Source organism: Cupressus sempervirens, chromosome 6 (assembly GCF_028749045.1).
Source record: "Cupressus sempervirens isolate cs-2001-9-10 chromosome 6, ASM2874904v1, whole genome shotgun sequence".
Lineage (NCBI taxonomy): Eukaryota > Viridiplantae > Streptophyta > Pinopsida > Cupressales > Cupressaceae > Cupressus > Cupressus sempervirens.
Genome location: NC_143123.1, coordinates 5236523 through 5258453, shown reverse-complemented (window position 1 = coordinate 5258453; position 21931 = coordinate 5236523). Strand labels below are relative to the sequence as shown.

At 32.4% G+C, this 21931-nt stretch overlaps 1 pseudogene; it reads right to left on the bottom strand.

Annotated features, from left to right (window-relative positions):
• Positions 1 to 21593, bottom strand: part of LOC149550709 (uncharacterized) — a 61301-nt pseudogene extending 39708 nt beyond the window's left edge.
• Positions 21594 to 21931: the final 338 nt, after the last annotated feature.

The following is a 21931-nucleotide window of genomic DNA, read 5'->3' as shown; positions in this document are numbered from 1 at the left end:
ATGCATTCAAGGAGAATTTGATTTTAATCCATGGCATTCAAGAGTGTGTTTAGCAACATGCATTCAAAGACAAGTGATTAAACATTCAAGTTTTTTCCTTTGAGCATTCAAGATTGAGATTTTGTGTGTTGTTTTAAGAACTTTGAAGTGTTTTGTTTTAACCTTAGATTATTCAAGATTGTTTTGGACTCAAAAGTGAAAATGACTCTTTGGACTTTGGTTTTCATTCAAGATTTTTTGTTCTAGTTTGCATGTTTTGAGCCCAAAAATGATATTCCTAGATTGTTTTGATGCATGAAAAACCTAAGAAACATTCAAGATTTTGCAACAAGACATTTGTTTGGAACAAATAACAAAACTTTTAGGACAATTTTTGGAAACCATTTAGAACTCTTAGTTTTCATGATATTTTTAAAAGAACTTTAGTGTGCACTTAGTGTTGATTTTGAACCTTTTGAAATGGAAACTTGAAGTTCTTTTTAAATTCCCAAAAATGAAGTGTTCCTAATTTTGCATGAATGCATCTAAAACCTTGATGTTACAAGGATGCAAATGATTAGATTGGTTTAGTTTCACTTGTTAAAAGATTTTTTCTTTTTTGCAAATTTTTAATTTTCAATGGATTTAAGTATGATTTGGGGGTTCATTTTAAGCACTAAAAAGAAGTGTGTATGATTTTGCTTCCTTAAAAAAAAAATGGCCAAGATCTGCCACAAGAAGAAGAAGAAGTAGTAGATGGAATAAGAAGAATATAGACAAGAAGAGGAAGAACAATTCCAAGTGCTTTATCCACCTATAAGCTTGAAAAATCTACAAACACTATGAGATAGACTACGAGTTCTTTTGTCTTCTTCATGCTCATGTGGACCTACAAAACCAATATATACAATCCTACCAATCACAAAAATAAGCAAAATTAGCCAAAATTAGCAAATGACATACAAAACTTGACTAAAAAGCTAATGAAGATGACCCATGCGGGGTCCCAGCGGGCGTGCCAAAATGTATATGAGCAATGTTAGTATGCTAATAGAAACCAAATTTAAATAAAGCTTCTACAAACTAAAAAAAATTCATAAACTTCAAGATAGACTAAGATGAGCTCTCAATTGAGAATATGAGCCATTAATGGGCTCTCTCAATGAGAAGCTCTCTTGTTGAGCGGCTTTGTCTAAATAGATAAGATGTATGCTCAAGCTTATGCTTCAAAAAGGGCTTCAAATGGAGTTGAAATTTGGGTGTGAGTGTATGGTTTTGATGTAAAATGGCTTCTCAAAATGGCATTATGACTTTACTTCATGGATTGTGTTATTTTACAAAGGGGAAGGATCCAATTTATAGGCAAGAGGCTTGAGGGATTGAGGGCTAAGATGCAAGGATGGGAAAAAGCTCATGGAGGGCTCAGATTGCATGAGAGGAGAGCACATGGATTGTGCTTCCTTACAGCCAATCAAGGAGTGACACATGTCACATGGTGAGAGGATGGAGGAAAGGGGAAGGATGAGTCAACAAAGGAGGCTCAAGGGATAAAATCTTCATAAAGACCCTCATAATGACTTGTAAGAGAAATAAAAGGGCTTGTAAGAGTCATTTATGGCCTAGTGGACTTCATAAAGTTTTATGGTTGAGATATTTTGAGGGAGATGAGAGAAATTTTGACTTGGGCTTGATGAGGAGGGTTTTAAGCTTGCTTAGGCTTTTGCAAATGATTAGAGGATGGATTAGGATGGTTTAGGATTAGCTTAGGGATAGGCAAGTGGATGGCATTTAATGAGGGTGGGTGAAGGAGGAGATATTTGTTAACTTTGGCTTGGGTTAGTAGTTCTTAACCCATGTTTAGGGAATGTGACAAGGTTAGGAGGGGATTAGGATTAGGTTTAAAGACATCTTCTAGAAGAGTCTAGACTTTGGATGAGGATAAAGACTTTCTAGAATAGTCTAGAATTTTCGAGGATGAGGATGAAGACTTTCTAGAAGAGTCTAGAACTTCTTAGGATGAGGATAAATTAGATTTTTAGGAAATAAATAAAGTTTTATTTATTTCAAGGGTTTGGGTTGAGGAGATATTTATTAAAACTTTTTTAATAAACATGAGGATTAATATTTAATCTTAATTAAATATTTTGAGTTGGGATTAGGGGTAGGAAATGATGGGATTAGCCTTTAATCAAAATTAAAGAAGGATTAGAAGATTTTGGAAGAGGTTATTGGTCATAAGGAAATTGGCCAAGTTTTGGGCAAAAAAAATATGTTTTATTTATTTTAGGATTTTTGGTCAATTTATTAATTAAATAATTAATAAATAATGAAATACTGTTTAAATAAGATTTAAACATTTTTGGAAGGGATTTCTTAATTAAATATTTTTAATTAAGATAAAGGGATTTAATGACATAAAAATTAATTAATTAATTAATGATGATGTCATCAGATACTTTTTTCCAAAAAATAAAAATATTATTTTCTAAAGAATTTTTAGGTGTCTACAATAAGAACTAACAATCTAGTGTTAGAAATGATGGTCACAAAGTTGAAGTTGAAGAGATAGAAACATTCGTGTCCATGCCATATTCCTTAGGTGCAAGATGACCACAAGGTCATGGTCAATGAGTAGTGCTCAATGAAGTTCAAGATTTGAAGCTACCAAGATGAGGTACTATGGGATATCATACCTATGGATATATGTCATATGTTGTTGGGTAGGCCATGGTAGTTTGAGAGGCATGTTCTACATGATGGGTGAGAAAATACCTACACTTTGACCAAGGATGGAATGAAACATAAGTTAAAGCCATTGAAGGAGAAAGAAGAAAAGGCATGTAGTGTTGCCAGAATATGTTTTGTTGATGGAAAAGAGCTTCTCAAAGGTATGAAGAATGAGCATATATCTTTTCCTATAATTTCAAAAGATAGTAAAGAAGAAGTAGAGGAGGTGACTATAGAAGTTACATATATCTTCAAAAAGTTTTTTGATATTGTATCAGATAATGTACCTAATGAATTACCCCCAATGAGGAAGATTAGTCACCATATGGATTTGGTTCTAGGAGCCAGTTTTCCAAACAAGGTAGTGCACAAAATGACACTACTAGAAAGTGAAGAGTTGAATAAACAAGTTCATAAGTTATTGTAGAAGGGGTTGATTCGAGAGAGTCTTAGTCCATGTTTTATTCTAGCCATATTAGCACTAAAGAAGAATGGAGAATGGAGGATGTACATAGATTCTTGCACTATCAACAAGATCATAATCAAGTAGAGAATTCCATTCCTAAGGATGGATGATATTATGGACTATTTGAGTGGGGCTAAGCATTTTACAAAGATAGATCTGAAGAGTGGGTACCATCAAATTCATATCAGAGAAGGTGATGAGTGGAAGACTACTTTGAAGACAAAAGAAGGATTATATGAGTGGTTAGTCATGCCTTTTGGGCTGACCAATGCACTGAGCACTTTCATTTGGCTCATGAATAAGTTATTGAAGGAGTTTTTGGGTAAATTTTTCATTCTTTACCTAGATGATATTTTGATCTTTAGTAAGACATTGGAGCATTTGATCCAAGGTGTTTGATAAGTTGAGGGAAGAAAAGTTGTTGATAAACCTAAAGAAGTGTAATTTTGTAAAGGAGTTGGTGTACCTGAGATTTTTAGTCTCAATAGAAGGTCTAAAAATAAACCCAAAGAAAGTGAATGATATCCTTAAATGGCCTACTCCAAGAAGTGCAACATAGGTATGATCTTTTCATGGACTAGCTAGTTTTTATAGAAAGTTTATAAGAGGTTTTAGCAATATTTGTGGACCCTTGGCTAAAACAATGAGAGGGGATAGGAAATAATTTAAGTGGATTGTAGGAGCAAATAAGAGTTTTAATCAGTTGAAACAAAAAGTTATTGAGTAGCCCATTCTAGCACTTCCTAATTTTAACAAGGTGTTCCAAGTAGATTGTAATGCTCGTAATATTACAATTGGAGTTTTTTTAAACCAAGAAGGTAGAGCTATTGCTTATTTTAGTCAAAAGTTGAATGATACAAAAAAGAAAATATTATATTTATGATTAGGAATTTTATGCTATAGTTCAAGCATTGAATAAGTGGAGACACAATCTTCTTCCTAAGGAGTTTGTCTTGTATACCAATCATCAAGCTTTGCAATATTTGACTAGTCAAGAAAAATTAAACTAAAGGCATTTAAAGTGGGTTGGGTTTTTTCAAAGTTATACATTTTTTTTCAAACACAAGAGTGGGAAGCCTAATAGAGTTGTAGATACTCTTAGCAAAAGATAGCTTTTGCTGATAGAAATGTAGATAGAGGTGGTTAGGTTCAAGGAACTTGGTACTTTGTATCCATATGATCCTAATTTTGGTAAACCATGGAAGGCTTGTATAGAACCTATTACACTAGATAGGACAAAGTGTTTGGATTTCATGATCCAAGATAGTATGTTGTCTAAAGGAAGCTAGTTGTGCATTCCCAAAATTTTAATGAGAGAGAATCTCATCAAAGAGAAGCATAGTGGAGGATTGGTTGGAAATTTGACAAAGATAAAACCATAGCTTTGGTTGCTGATAATTATTACTGGCCACAATTGTAGCAAGATGTGAAGAAGTTTGTATAGAGTTGCAGAACATGTAAGATGTCAAAAGGAGTGAAGTAGAATATAGGGTTGTATCAGCCATTACCTATACTAGAGAAGTCATGGGAGGATGTCAACATGGATTTTTTTCTTAGATTATTGAGGACACAATGTGGAAATGATTATATATTTGTGGTGGTTGATAGGTTTCAAAGATGACACATTTTATTCCTTGCAAGAAGACTAGTGATGTTATTTATGTGGTAGAGATGTTTTTCAGAGAAGTGGTGAGACTACATGGTCTACCAAAGAGTATAATTTTAAATTGAGATACAAAATTTGTTGGGTATTTTTGGTGTACATTGTGGAAGAAATTGAAGACAAAGTTGAAGTTAAGTTCATCACATCATTAACAAACTGATGGACAAATAGAAGTGGTGAATAGGAGTTTTAGAAATTTACTGAGATGTTTGGTTGGAGACAAGCCAAAAGGATGGGATGTGATTTTTCCATAGGTAGAACTTGCATATAATAATGTTTTCAATAGGAGTATTGGTAAATCACCATTCTAGAGTGTATATGGGAATAGTCCCATAAATGCTTCTAATTTTTGGTAGTTGGATAAGGGAGAGATAAATACTACTAAAGAAGAAGAATTTATTGAACATTTGAAGAATATTCATGAAGAGGTGAGGAAGCACATCATAAAGATGAATACATAGTACAAGGCTATGAAAGATGTGAAAAGGAGGTATAAGAAATTTTAGATTGGAGATGAATTCATGTTTCATTTGAGAAAGGAGCATTTTCCAATGGGTACATATAATAAGATAAAGATGAAGAAGTTTGGACCATGCAAGATAGTGAAAAGGCATCATTCTAGAAATGCTTATAAAGTGGAGTTGCCTGTTGAATTGAATATTTCACCTGTATTTAATATTATAGACTTGATAGAGTATTACTGAAGGAGGTGATGGAGAAAAAGTTATAGAAGTGCAGTGGAGTATTCCAGTAGCTAGTTCGGCTACAAAGGAGATTGAGGAGATATTGGACACTCATATTGGAAAATGTATAGCTAAAAAAACTTATGAGGAATACCTGGTCAAATGGAAAGGGACGCTAGTAGAAGATTGATTATGGCTAGCAAGGGAGGAGGCTAACCATCTTGGTTTTCCTCTAAACACCTAAGATGTGACAGGGTCACTTCTCAAACTACCCCAGGTGTCTAATGTAGGAGCATCTTGGGTGTAAGAGAAATCTTGCATCACCCAAAAATATTTTATTTTCAGTCTTTTCTATTTTAATAAAGACTAGTAGACAGGGGGTCGTTATTTCTAGAGACTTGCTATTTTTAGTAATTTTTTCATATGTGCTCAAAATGTTCTCATTTTCTACATGAAGGTTCATTTCAGAATTATAAGCCTACCATAAAAATCACATTGCTCCATGTTAAGTATTAGAGAATTTATTGCAGATTTTTGGCGGAAAAATTTGCAAAAACATCTTTAGGCTCACCTTTGGAGTCCTTAGAGTGCCTAGATGAGATTCAAAAAATTGATGGAAGGGCACTTTCATGATTTTGAGCATGTATATTGGCAGCTAGCATTTCTAAAAAGTAATTATAATAGCCAATCGGAGAAACGGTTTGAGAGTTATGGCCTTCCAAAGTTGTGCTACCTAAAATTTCTAAAATAATTGGCAAAGATGTATTTGGCCAACTCTATATGTATTGTTAGGGTCTATTGGACCTAGGTATTAAGTTTCAATGTCTAGAACCTTCATAGGCCACATAAAATTTCATATTTAAGAAAGGCTCGAACATTCTCTAGAACATCTTTGGGTAGTAGTTCGCAACTTAGTCTAGCAGATTACTATAAAGTAGGTGCCCATGTGGGTTAGCATATTTTACTTGTGAGTTTTGTAATTCTACATGTGTGGTGATGATAAGAAGTCCATGTTTTGATCTTGCATTTGTTGTTGTTTCTTTGTTTTTGTTATGTGTTCATGGTATTAAGGGGAGCACCCTTCATCACATCTGCTTCAAATTCTTCATTGGACTTGTAAACTATCACTTAATCAAGCTTAGTATTCTACTCTCCTTCTTTTCTTTCATCAAAAATATCTTCTAGACTTCAACTCAACTTTATTATTTTCTTAATACAATGATTGGATAGCATATTATCTTGTCAAATACCAACCGATCAAGTTTCCATTGTAATTCCATCATACTTAACTCCTCTTTACTTAACAAATCTACTAGCTCATCTTGCTATCTCTTCTTTTCAAATCCTCTTTATCAATCAATTAATATGACACTCTATGCTGTTAGTAAATGTCTTACAAATAGGTGTTGACATTAAAGGCAACAAAATTATTCAAGTTGTAGTTTCTAATAATCTCCCTCTTTGGCATTTATGAAAAAACCTTTAGCTAGCATGCAATGAAAAATATTTCTCATAATTTTTACTATCAACTCCCTCTATATTATGTATTAGATCTTTATTAATATCCCTAGTGTCATTCTTATTCTCACCTAGACAACCTTTGATATGTTCTCTCTTTGCTTCCTTCATATTTCTCCCTCTATGATACCAATTAAGATTTCTCATGCTCACACCAATTGCAATGACTCCCTTTTTTCATATATCTCCATGTTGCTTAGCATACTTCTCTCCTCTTGTATTTGGATAGTAACTTAGTACATAGCATACCATATTCTCTCTCTTTTATTGGATGGTAATTGTCATACATATTCTCCCTCTTTGACAAAAATGCCAAAGACATCATCTACTTCTAAACATCATGTACACATTTCTTATTTTTATCATTTAATGTACTAGTAGATCTTCTAGATTATCCCTTTCTCTACCATCCTCTACTTTTAGCCTCTTCAACTCATACTTTTTTCCTTCTTTTCACAACTTTAGGAAACTCCTAAAGTGTGACTTCCCACATCAATCTATAAGATATTCTGATCATAACAATTGATGCAATTTTGCATCTCTTCTTAGTTTTCTTTAGATAAGGGAATGACCTCTAACTTACCTCTTAGCTTCTCAAATACATCCTTAGGTAGTGCCTTAGTAAATATACTAGCTATCTACTCCTTTGTGTTCACATATTCTAATCTTACTACTTTATCTTGCACTGAATCTCTCAAGTTATGATACTTAATTGAAATTAGCTTGGTCTTTGTGTATGTCACAAGATTCTTAGATATGTTTATGGTACTTTTTTTTATCAGAATATATCACCATAGGCTTAGTAATCTCTTCGTTTATACCTTCCAAAAATTGCTTGATCCACACCATGTTTGGATAATTAACTATTGTTGTAAAATATTCAACCTTTGTTATAGATTGTGAGATACAATTTTTCTTCTTACTTGTCCATGTAATTAATTTCTTTCCTATAAAGAAAGATCCTCCACTTGTACTTTATTGTCATCAATGTTTCTGTCCCAATCAGTATTTGTGTAAACTTTCAACTTAGACTTGTCATTGATCATGTACCATAAATCATAGTGTTATGTTCCTTTTAGATATCTCAATATTATTTTCATAGCCATCATGTGGTTCTCCTTAGGATTATCTAAAAATCTTGCAACAATTCTGAAAACTAATGCAATGTTTGGTATGTTATGAATAATATATTGCAATGTTTTTTGTTATGGCCTAGCCCCTTATTTTGGCTACTATTAATTCAAAGACATGTTGTAATTTTCCAATCATTAATCTATACAAATGCCTAATTTACTTCAATAGAATCAGCATTGTTTGAAAGTTTATGTCCAATAGATATAGGTTTTCCAACTAGTCTTGAATATTTCATTTCAGAGGTCTTAGTATCCCCTTGATATAATTTGATTAAGTAATGTACATATATATCCTTTCATTTAATAAACTTTCAAAATAACAAAGAATTTAATCTCACCAAATATTGACATCTCAAATTCCTTCTTCATCTTATTAGAAAATGATTTTCACAATAAGTCATGTCCTCCAAATATGATATCATCAATAAGAAATTTAGCTAGCAATAACTTATTTTTTCTATTATAACTCTTCAAGTATAGATTTCTATTATCATTAGTTCTTGCAAAACCAATTTTCACCAAATATGTATGTAATTTTTCATAACATGCTCTAGGGGTTTGTTTCAAACTATATAATGCTTTGTGAAACTTACATACCATGTTCCTCTTTCCAAGTTCAAAAAATCCTTCAGGTTGTAACCCAATGTAGACTTCTTCAAAGATTCCATTCAAAAATATAGATTTAACATCCATTTGATATATGTTGAAACATTTGTAAGAAACATATGCAAGTAATGCTCTTACTCCTTCCAACCTTCCAACTAGTGAAAATGTCTGTCCATGGTCAATTCCTTCTTCTTGTGCACATATCTTACAAACCAATCTTTCTTTATTTTTTGTGATTTCAACTTTCTCATTCATCTTGTTTCGAAATAACCACTTTTTTCAAATCACATTCTTATCCTTTGGCTTGGTACCAATGTCCATGTCTTGTTCTTCTCAATCTGATCAGTTTCCTCATTGATTGTTTTAATCCAATCTTTCTTCTCCAGTGCATCTTTAACTATTCTTGTCTCAAACTCATAGAAGACATGTATGATGTCATGTCCCCTTTTCAAATAATTAAAAAATAATAATCTTTGCTAAGCCAGGCAGGCCCAAGAAAGTGAAGTTTCAGAAAAAGGGGGTTAATCTTTGGAAATCGTTGGACTAATAAATGAAAATTATTATTAAAATATGTTTCATTAACCTCTCTTGGACGTGAGTCATAGTTATGCCCTCTTTTAAGGGGTTTGGAGGCATTTTGGGCTGATTCCAGAACTTGATTTTTGCTCACTCTTTGTTATTCTTCAGAGACTGCCAAACCTGTGGAGAAGGAGACCCAAGAACGGGAGTTTGCAGGTTTCCAGGGAGACCCAAGAATGGGAGTTTGCAGGTTTCCAAGAAGGCTAAGGACGGGAGTTTGAAGCCATTCCATGTGCATGCTCATACAGAGTTTGCCTTTGTGCTGAATAGTGTAGATTTGTGGGTTTTTGGGTGTGTTTTTTGCATGAGTTTGGTGTTTTCAGTTGAGCATTTCATATCAGTTTTGGTTGCTGCTGTATTTCAGACTTTAAGCTATTAAAATAGAGCTGAATATATGTATTGAGACATGATTAAACTTCTGAGATAGTTTATTAGTGTTTTTGTGGTGTTTCCGGGCATTTTTGTGTTAATTTCGAGAGCCCGATGAGCATAGTTTTTGTCCTACATTTTTGAGCTGTTGTGTAAAGGCTATACGGATCTGGAAATTTCAATTTGTAGTTTTTTATGCTGCTGAAAGTTCTTTAATTTTCAGATTTATTAATAAGTTGTGAAGCTGTGAAGCTTTTGGCACCATTTCTGGCATACCCGATTTGGGGTTTCTTGAGAAATTTGGAGGATCTTTGTGATATTAGTTGTTTGATCTTAAAGATCTGATTAAAGGTTGGAAATATCATACAAAAATTAGAAAAGGGAAATTTTAGTGGTATCAGAGCCATGATCTTTCCAGCCTAAGGGTTTGTAGAAGTTTGCAGGTCAGTTTTGACAACTACCCAGATCTTGCATTTCAGTTTTGAGAACTACCCAAATCTTGCATGTCATAATTTATGATTGCATGTTGCTTATAATTAGATACATGTCAAAATTTATGGTTTCATGCTACTTCTAATCATTTTCATGTTAGTTCTTTGTGAATTTGGTGGTTGTAGAAGTTTGCATGTCAGTTTTGACAACTACCCAGATCTTGCATGTCAGTTTTGACAACTACCCAGATCTTGCATGTCATAATTTGGTGGTTGCATGTTGCTTCTAATCAGTTGCATGTCCAAATCTATGGTTGCATGCTACTTCTAATCATTTGCATGTTAGTTCTTGGTGTTTGAAGAAGTTATATCCTATTGGAGTTACACTCTACTTTATCCAGAATGGACAGGTATAGTACAAAGTCTCAGAGGGAACGATCTTGGACAATTGATAGCCAGAGTCAAAATAGTAGAAAGGATGGTTATTTAGACATTCGAGATAAACTTATGAAAATAAGCCATGACATGTCTAAACAGTTGGTTAAGCACCACCGTATAATGAATGACATGTTATCTGACCCAGCTAAGGTGGATAAGTTGACTGGATTTCTATTTGGCAAATTTTCTCACAGGACAGATGACACAATTCCCAAGAACTTGCATGAGGAGTTTGAGAAACTAGCTGATAGCCAGGTAGAGGTCTCAGATTCTACTCTGCCACAGGAGGTGGTGGGAAAGGATATTACACAGATTGATAGTAACGGTCAACTTGATACTCAAATTGAGACAATTGTTTACAGGTTGTCAAAGGGTGATGCCACAGGTATTCAGGATGGTATAGTTACAACAGGGAGTGACTACAGTGTAGTGGGTTTAGATGATGATTATGAGGATGTTTTTGTGCAAGATGGTGAGATACTTGGTAGAGATGAGCAAACATTGAGCATTCATGACTTTGCTGAGAAAGAGTACCAGGCACAGTTAGATGCTTCATCACATGAGGTTGAGGCAGGTAGTACTTCACATGATTTATCCCGCCAGCTGAAGGTGAGTGAAGATAGTATTTTGACTTCATTATCTCATCATGATAGGTATGTGGAGTTAGTTGGTATTGGTCATATTACTCAAGTGAGGATTTTGCTTGAGTTACCAACTGATTCTAGTTTACAGATATGGACTCAAGATTGTTATATTGGCATTTGGGATTCAGTTGACAGGAGATCTTTAACACTTTTTGGTAGCAGTGTTTGTTTGGATGCTATCATGGATTTGATTAGCATATTGCATGGTGTTGTCTTTTCTTGTGCTAGCAGCTTGTCCAATTTTGGTATTAGTTTTTATACACCGATGTTGGGCTTTGTTCATATATCCAGTCGACCATACTTGCTAGAATGTGTTGATGATATTTCATATTTGGCAGTGTGTATAGATGAGTCCCAAGATCATATTGGCATTGATGACATCCAGGAGGATGTAGTTGGAAATTTTGAAGACTTAGTTTCCTTGGGTATAGAGGAGTTGGACAGCAATGCTAATGTTTTTGATACTCCGTATGTTGATATGAGTTTTAGATTTGATTCACAAGATATGGATGGTAATACTCTAGAGACTAGTAACTTTGAGGATACTCCTTTAGATAGTGCATCAAAGGAGGTTTGTAGGAGATAGTCAAGCTAGTGCCATCATGTGTCTAATCAGTTGAGAGTTAGTGACCAAGACATTGCTATCACTTGCCAGCATTTCGATGCTGCTCGTCAGTTGTTAGCAGTTTATGGATGGGGTTCTCCTACTAGTGATGAGCAGGGAGGCAGTTATCTTTCCTTGACAGAGTTCCACTCTTTATGGGAGGCTATCCAGATTCTGAGATAGGATTATATGCAATTGGTAGCCGACAGAGATTATCTTATGAAGTGGGGCAGTACAGCATATGATGCATTGTTGGCCAAGGAAGATGAGGTGAGTGAGCTTACTGAGCAGCTTGTGGTGACTTCTGAGATTCTTGAGAGTACACAGTTGGCTTTCAAGGAGTCACAGTTTCATTTGGCTAAGGTGACCATGGAGTTAGAGTGACTACAGTCTTCACCTGATTTTATACAGTCACAAGCAGTGGTGTTTGGTGATTCGAGGATGTCCATGGCCGAGATTGTCAGAGACAGTGGAGATGGGGATGCATCCATTCTTGATACTAACATTGGAATATCAGGTTCATTCCCACTACAGTTAGGTTCAGTTGAGTTGGGTGTTGTAGTAGATTGTTGTATGCCTAACATGGTGGTGGCCTCTAGTATTGATGGCACAAAGACTAGAGATTTATCAAAGATCATGTGTGATGTTGGTGAGTCGGCAGTTGGCATGGTTCCTACTAGTAACACTACTCCCTTGGTGATATCTTCGAAGGTAGTAGTTAGTTCCAACATGGTTAATGATCAATTGCAGTTAGTTTCATCTGGATTACAGTCTGAGCCACTGAATGAGATTGGTGCATTCTATCGGCATTACACTGTGAGGTATGCTCATCAATTTACCTTTGATGACCATGTTGATGAGATAATGATACAGAGATGTACTTTGGTTCCTAGTGCTTATCATCAATTATGGGACAATTTGATGCCTCAAGATGAGAGTTGTGATGGGCATGACATGGCGATAGGTTCTACAGTTGACAGCTTGATAATACATGACTTAGAGCAAGAGTTTCAGAGTGATGCTTCAGCGGGTGTTGTTATTGATTCTACTCCTTTGGCTATGACATCTCCTGACTTAGCTGGTGATCAGTCACAGTGGGTTGTATCACTTGTTCATGGTGAGTTGTTGACTAAGGTTGGTTCTTTTTATCAACATTATATTGCAAGGTATGTACATCAGTTAGCATTTGATCCTTGTGTTGAGGATTTGATGGCAGGGAGATTTGGTTTGGGTTCTAATTCTTGCTATTTATCTTGTGATGGCTTTTCACCATCAGGGGAGCATGGTAGTTATGGTTATGAGATAGTGGCCGGTGATTTGCAAAGCTCTGTTGACTGCAGGAGTTGTACAATGTGTGGATTCTCCATACTTGGTACAGTTTCATTCGAGAGCATTCACCATTGTTGCAGAGTTGGATTGTGCATTTCGTATAGGCCAGTGGGATGCGTTGATGGTATTTACTGTGTTGGTAGTTTGATTTGTCCACTTTTCTTGGGTTCTGATGTTCTAAGAGTTTGTGCCTCATGGGTTTTTGATTGTGGTAGTGGTGATTTTGGATTTTGGTTGAGCTATAATTGTCAGTTTGATTATGGATTCCTCTTGGTCATATTGCAGAGGATATTGTAGGAGCTTGTGTTAATTGGTAGTAGTGTAGTTCATGACTACATTTGGGATCCAGGTGGATTGATTGGTTTATTGTTCAACCATTTCTTGAGGACAAGCAATTTTTGGGAGGGGAGGACTTGTCATGTCCCCTTTTCAAATAATTAAAAAATAATAATCTTTGTTAAGCCAGGCAGGCCCAAGAAAGTGAAGTTTCGAAAAAATGGGGTTAATCTTTAGAAACCGTTGGACTAATAAATGAAAATTATTATTAAAATATGTTTCATTAACCTCTCTTGGACGTGAGTCACATTTATGCCCTCTTTTAAGGGGTTTGGAGGCATTTTGGGCTGATTCCAGAACTTGATTTTCGCTCATTCTTTGTTATTCTTCAGAGGCTGCCAAACCTGTGGAGAAGGAGACCCAAGAACGGGAGTTTGCAGGTTTCCAGGGAGACCCAAGAATGGGAGTTTGCAGGTTTCTAGGAAGGCAAAGGATGGGAGTTTGAAGCCATTCCATGTGCATGCTCATACAGAGTTTGCCTTTGTGCTAAACAGTGTAGATTTGTGAGTTTTTGGGTGTGTTTTTTGCATGAGTTTGGTGTTTTCAGTTGAGCATTTCATATCAGTTTTGTTTGCTGCTGTATTTCAGACTTTAAGCTGTTAAAATAGAGCTGAATATATGTATTGAGACATGATTAAACTTCTGAGATACTTTATTAGTGTTTTTGTGGTGTTTTCGGGCATTTTTGTGTTAATTTCGAGAGCCCGATGAGCATAGTTTTTGTCCTACATTTTTGAGCTGTTGTGTAAAGGCTATACGGATCTAGAAATGTCAATTTGTAGGCTGTTATGCTACTGAAATTTCTGTAAAAAATTCCATTTTCAGATTTATTAATAAGTTGTGAAGCTGTGAAGCTTTTGGCACCATTTCTGGCATACCCGATTTGGGGTTTCTTGAGAAATTTGGAGGATCTTTGTGATATTAGTTGTTTGATCTTAAAGATCTGATTAAAGGTTGGAAATATCATACAAAAATCAGAAAAGGGACATTTCATATGATCATTACTTTATTTTTTTCTTTTCATGACTCTTGAATTCTTATCTCTAATGATTTGATCTGGTGTATGATATCTTATGATACATTTCACTAAGACAAGTTCATATCTTCTCCTTCCTTGTGCTAATTCACTTGATCCTTGTCCTCCCTATTAGAAACACAAAAAATATTTTCTCCCATGTTTGTGGCATCTAGATTTTTGGAAAGAAGAAGAACCCTCACCCCCTTTAAAATTTTAGAATAAATAGATTTATAGGATCCACATTCAGTTTCATAACTGAATCTTGAAAATATGAAACTTCCATCTTTTATGTCTAAGGTGACCCATGGGGTCTAATAACTAATTCTTGAACAGTTGATAGAAAAATTTTATCCTCTAATAATTTTCCCAAAATATCTACATAATTACAATCCCCCTCCCAATGGGTAGGAGCATAGCTAATTGACAAGTTTCTTTATAAAATAAGCATTATTTTCCACATTTCTTAATTATTTCTAACATGAGATGAATACATCTCAATACTTGTGGTATCCAATTATATAATTTGTCAATTATCATCATTTGTACTGAATATGACCTATAATAGTGTCGCTCTACATTATTTCTCTTAATGTTTATCTCTACTAGTTCAATAAAACTATCAAGGCCATGTATTTGGTTGAGGAATCTGATCACCTTTTGCTCACATGTAGTAGATTACTCAACCCATATAGAGTTCAGCAATGAGGGGTTAGTTATTTAGATAATTTACCTAGAGGAGGCTATTTTAAAAAAATACTAAGTATAGAAATTCCCCCTTGATAAGATATCTAAATAACTGGCTGCATAGCCATTGTCCTTCCACTTTCCCTTTGTCACTCACATTTTTAATGAGATTTTTAAGGGTGACATGTCTCTGCTCACATGATAGGCTTCCAACCTGTGTAGACAAATTAAATGTAGTCAAAGTTCATGTACTAATTCAACATATCATGCATACTTTAGAAAAGTTGAATTATATTTTTTTCTCAAAACCTATTGTTTAGATTGTTTTGCACAAAATTGTTTTGACAAGTAAGGTATTGTAATAGCAAATTAGTTGGAAGGGTATATTCCTCTTTAATCTTAAACATACATAAAAGATATTTCAGGCTTGGTTTGATGATCAATGGGTGCCAACTTATTTTATGATTATTAACAACAATGGGAAACATGAAGTGACATTTTCATAATATGCGATGAAAACTAATATCCCATTTCATTTCTTGGCATGATGAAAAGTGAATGTTTACATTTAGAGTTGAGATTTTCTCATCATGAGAATATATTAAGTTTAAGGATTCAACTAGATAATATTTATTTCAATCAATATTTTATATCATATTGAATGGTCTATCACTAAAGCAAGAAAGTTGTAGAAAGAAAAACAAACGTGACCATTGATGCAAATAAATACAATACAATTGAATTCAAAGGCACAATATATTTAATGTTCTTTAATTACATTTCTAATGTATTTACATTCTCTATTAGCTGCAAGAAACTTGTACCATAGATAGAGTCAATAAATGGTCTCTAGAGGATTAATCCTAATACCAAGGCAATAGGTGCATCATAATGTTTCAATAGAAGATAGAAAATAAATGGGTTCATTTGCTTCATGATAATGAATGCCCAAAGATGATAGGGAGCTGAAGATGCTTTTGGTCCTCTTAAGGAAGACAACATTTTTCTCAACATAAACCTATTTTTGGGAATCGAATTATAACATTCTATGCATTAAATGATAACAAGGTACCTTCACCATACCGCATGGACATCCAACATAACATAAATGAAATTGGATTGTTATTATTACATTTTGTAGTGTGGAAGTTTACAAAAGGCACATGAAATTATTTAATGCAGTAATTATAGGATTTGCACAAAATGTTCTTTTTAAGGACACTAAATCACTTTTTGAATTAATTAAGTATTCTTAATATAACTCTCAAACTGAAAGGGAATGTTTACATTTAGAGATAAGCTTCCCTCATATCATAAGGACATAAAAATGTCTTATATTTAAGGATTCGACTGGGTAAAATTTATTTGCATAAATAATCCAGATCATATTGATGGTCTATCACTAAAGTAAGAGAGTTTTAGAAAGAAAAATAAATGTGATTAGTGTTTCCAATAAATGCAATAAAATTAAATTAAAAGGCATAGTACATTTTATTGTTATTTAATTAAACTTCAAATTTATTTTCATTCTCTATTAATTGCAGACAACTTACACCATAGATAGAGTCAATAAATGGTTTCTAGAGGATTAATCCTAATACCAAGGTAATACGTGCACCATCATGTTTCAATAGAAGATATAAAATAAACAACTTCATTTGCTTCATGCTAATGGAAGCCCAAAGATGAGAGGGGGCTAAAGATGCTTTTGGTCCTCTTGATGAAGACAATTTTTTTCTCAACATAAACCTACTTTGGGTCGTTCAATATGGATAATGTTCTTAATGATAATAAGGTACCTTTGCCAATACCATATAGACATCCATCATAGAACAAGTGAATTTTTATTATTATTAGATGTTGTAGTATGGAAGTTTACAAAAGACACACATAATTTTTTATTATAATAATTATAGGATTTGTACAATTTTATTTTTTAAGGATGCCTAATAACTTTTTGAATTAATTAAGTACTCTTGAATATAACTTAAACATGTTATCTTTGTTTGATTTTTATTTGCATGTATCCATGTAGGTTTAGTAGACAAGGATGAATAATACTTTAATGACATGAGTAATTATTTTTGCATTATAACTATGTTTGATAATTATGTACATGCATTGCTAATTATATTGATCTATCTTGAGACAATTCTAATTCTATTATCAAAAGACCAACTAAATTTGTGATGGATGTCTATTGATCACATAACAACACAATATTAGGAATATTTACAAATTATAACTAATATTCTTTATAAGCTAGAACATAACAATGCTACAACATATGTACTTATGTCAAATATTTATGTATAAGTGGGTGGGCGGGATAGGTTCAAAAGGTAAGAACACTTATGAAAATGAAATAATGAAAAGGATATTCAAATGTAGTTTTATTGAAGTTCAAAAAGTAGTACATGTTTTTCGTCTCATTGAAATAATACTATAGAAATGTGAAGCTTTGAAAAAAAATGCTTGGGAGATAAAGGAAACAAACTATTTTCTAGATACAAGAAATATGTGATGTGGAGGTAAACAACCTTGCATCATCCTTACATTGCTAAAGGTTGGAAATTATATATGTATTGTTAAGAAAATCCCTTGGAACAACTACTAGATTTTTCTAAAACTTGTGGAGTACCACACTATATTGAAATTTATCTCAAAGACTATTGCAAGAAAAATCTATTAGGAGAGATGCATACTCATTTTAATTTCAATCTAATAAATATTACAAATATTTTAAGTAATGCTAAGAAGAGAAAATTGTTTATAGAAACTTGCACTATTATAATTTGCATTATTTTAGGCTTGCAATGCTAAGAAGGGATCAAGTTTAATCCATAATTTCAAATAAGTAATGTTTCAATATCTAGATCATGATGTTGACTTAATAAAACTAGATGTACAAAATTAAATGTGTGTCACTACCTATATGTATTGATTGGGTATATGTTAAAGCCCCATTTTACAAAACCTTAAAGGTGTCATGACATTTCTTACTATTTTCCAAGAACTGTGTACATCTCTTAAATGAAAAGGTTGAAGATGGTGTGGAGGATATATGAGGTATTCCTAGAGGAAATTAAGAGATTCATTTCTACTAGCAAGATGTAAGAACAAGCCTTATAATCAATTCAATACTTGGATTTGGGGAGAAATAATATATCTTTTAGTTATTTACTCCAACCTTTGTTATGCAATCACACAACAACATCACTTGAACTTAACTCAAAAAAATGTGATACCAAAATCATGTGCACTTGACTCAACAATGTAAAGACACCATTTTCATATTGCTCTTTTAAGTCTTGAAAATGATTGACACAACCAAATTTATTTCGTATTACTAGTGTATCAAACTAATTAGATTGACTTGTCTCATAAGATTTTATTTAATTTTCCTCTTACATTAAATTAAATTTGCTCGAAATTATTTTCCCACCATTCAATTTATTCATCGAATATATATTACTATGAGTGGGATCATTGCACCTTATTGGAGTGCAATTACAAGTTATAAAGACATAAAGATGGATGCCATCTATAGAGCCGATTAGATCATCATAATTAAACACTTTATCATCTTTATTAACTCAATGAAAAATAAAAGAGAATAGTATTGTAGTTTTATATTCAAATATAAATTTAAAAAATAGCCTTCAAGGTCAATTATAGCCATTTTGATAAAGATGCCCCATTTACCTTTGATTGAATATTTTATCTTGCTTGAGTCAAGAAAAGAAGTTTGGAAACAAGATGTTTAGAGTGTCAATTTAGCTACCTCTTACAATTGACAAGTTTTAATTTATATATTTAGTTATTATAACATAACTTTAAACTTAAATCTTACTTTTTAGCATTTTTCGTAGGCTATATAATATTGTAATCAGTTTTTGCTAACTTGTTAATAAAATCTATTATATCAACCAATTATAAAGTTTTATATTTTTCACATTGAAAATTTTTAATTGTTGTCTAAAGTATACATACAAAAATTTGAAGTAATAAAATTGTGAAAACATTTTAGATCTTATACACCAATTTTATGAAAGGACTATACGTCTTCGAATTTTTTAGGCAACTTTTTAAGAAATATTACTAAGCTTCATAATTTATTAGAAGAAGAGATAATGAAATTTATTTTTGAAAATATAAAATATACATAACATTTTTTGTATTTTAATTGAAATTTGATAATAGTTTACATATTAAAATATGAATTAAAAATTAAAATATTGATAATATTAAATAACTATTAAATATATTTTAATTTTAAAAATTTATCAAAAATATAAATTCATAGCTTAGAAATTAATTATTATTTTAATATAAAATATTATTATTAAAAAATAGAATATCATGCACTATATATATAATAATATTCATATATCTTAATATACATAACTTTAAACTTAAATCTTACTTTTTAGCATTTTTTGTAGGCTATATAATATTGTAATTAGTTTTTGCTAACTTGTTAATAAAATCTATTATATCAACCAATTATAAAGTTTTATATTTTTCACATTGAAAATTTTTAATTGCTATCTAAAGTATACATACAAAAATTTGAAGCAATAAAATTGTGAAAACATTTTAGATCTTATACACCAATTTTATGAAAGCACTATACGTCTTCCAATTTTTTAGGCAACTTTTTAAGAAATATTACTAAGCTTCAAAATTTATTAGAGGAAGAGATAATGAAATTTATTTTTGAAAATATAAAATATACATAACATTTTTTGTATTTTAATTGAAATTTGATAATAGTTTACATAATAAAATATGAATTAATAATTAAAATATTTATAATATCAAATAACTATTAAATATATTTTAATTTTAAAAATTTATCAAAAATAAAAATTCATAGCTTAGAAATTAATTATTATTTTAATATAAAATATTATTATTAAAAAATAGAATATCATGCACTATATATATATATATATATATATATATATATATATATATATATATATATATATATATATATATATATATATATTATAATAATAATAATAATAATATTCATATATCTTAATATACACCAATTTTACGAAGGTATTATATCTTTTTTTTTTTCCTAAATATCTTTAAAGCTCTTATTTTTATAAAATAATATCAAATAATGACTAAAATGTCCAACTAAAAATATTTATATATTTCAGTAATGAATATGAATTATCTATATATATATATGATTTTAAACAAAAATAAATAAATTTAAATAAAATTGCAAAAGAATGAAAGTAATCATATTTGAAATGTAGAAAAATAATTACCATTCAAATGATAAAAAAAAGGACATGTATTTGTCGTTATAGTGTTTTAGATTACGGTAAAAGTAGGTTTTGAAGGGACCTCGAAACCCTTTAACAAAAAGTAGAAAGATAAAGCATTACAGCCCAAACAAGAAAAAGAAACCTACAACAAACTAAAGAACAGTATCAAAATCAGGTTTTATAGGGACTTGAAACCACTAGAAAAGTCCAAAAACAAACTAAAAAAGGTTTTACAGTGACATGGAACCACTAACAGTCTAAACAATGAAAACCAAAAACCAGGACCAGAGACCCCAACCAGTAACCAGACCAAACAGGAACAAAACCAGGGAACCCAACCCAGAGCCACTATTGCAGCTCCAAGATCATTTTAATAGCTTCCTTACCAATTTCTGTAGTCTATTGAATGGTATCAACAACCGAAGTAGCAACAACTTTCATTGCACTCTTCCTCAAGCTCTACCTTATTCTTTTGCTCGGACCCTCAGCCGAAGTGATTTCTTCATTAGCTCTTTTGCCTAGGCTTTCAGCGGCCACTCTCCTTGATTAACATTTTGAGGTTTTGCTCATAGTTGTTAAGTTTGTTAGGGATGTCTCCCATCTACCCTTCCAGTTGGCTAAGTTTGACATGGATAGTATCTAGGTTTTGTTGCAAAATTTCTACCTTTTTCTTCAAACCCATCATTTCATTATAGATCCAAGAATCTACTTTGAGCATGGTGTCGGCTTTATCCTTTGCAAAATGTAGGAAGGTGAGCATGGTATCGCTCTGCATTGAATCACTATCATCATCTGCAGTCTCGTGTGGTGGGAAGCAGACATTGTCATTATTATCCTCCATTTCCATTTGATCCTCCTTTTGAACCCCGGCAGAGTCCTCTATGTGAGCAGAGTCCTTCCTTTTTTCTTCCTCTATCCCCTTGATAGGAGAAGTAGTCTTAGCCGTATGGTCCTCCTTACTCTTCTCAATAGGGTTCCCAACAGTGTTATCTTTCGCTTTATCACCCCCACTAGATATAGCCTGGTTACCCTCATTAACATATTTACTCTATTTAGAATTACCTTCACTATTGGCTTCATCTTTCGCTTTTTCATTATTACCTTTAGTCTCCGGGTACCCATCCAAATTAGAGCTTAAATCCCCGGCATCAGTATCTTCCTCATCCTCATGTTTTTAAGAAGCCAAGGGTTTCAAATGCAGGGCTTTATCTTTACCTTTAACAGAGTCACCCTTCTTACTCTTAATGGAATCCTTCTTCTTATCCTATTTGTCGTTATAGTGTTTATGTAATTAGAAACTAGAATTTAAATAATAAATTTAGTAATTTTGGTATAATAATATATCTTTATAATAATTTGGAAAAAAATTTAATTAATTCCAATACAAAATAATGGATAAAAATTAGATTAAAAAAATGTTGCCAAATTCATTA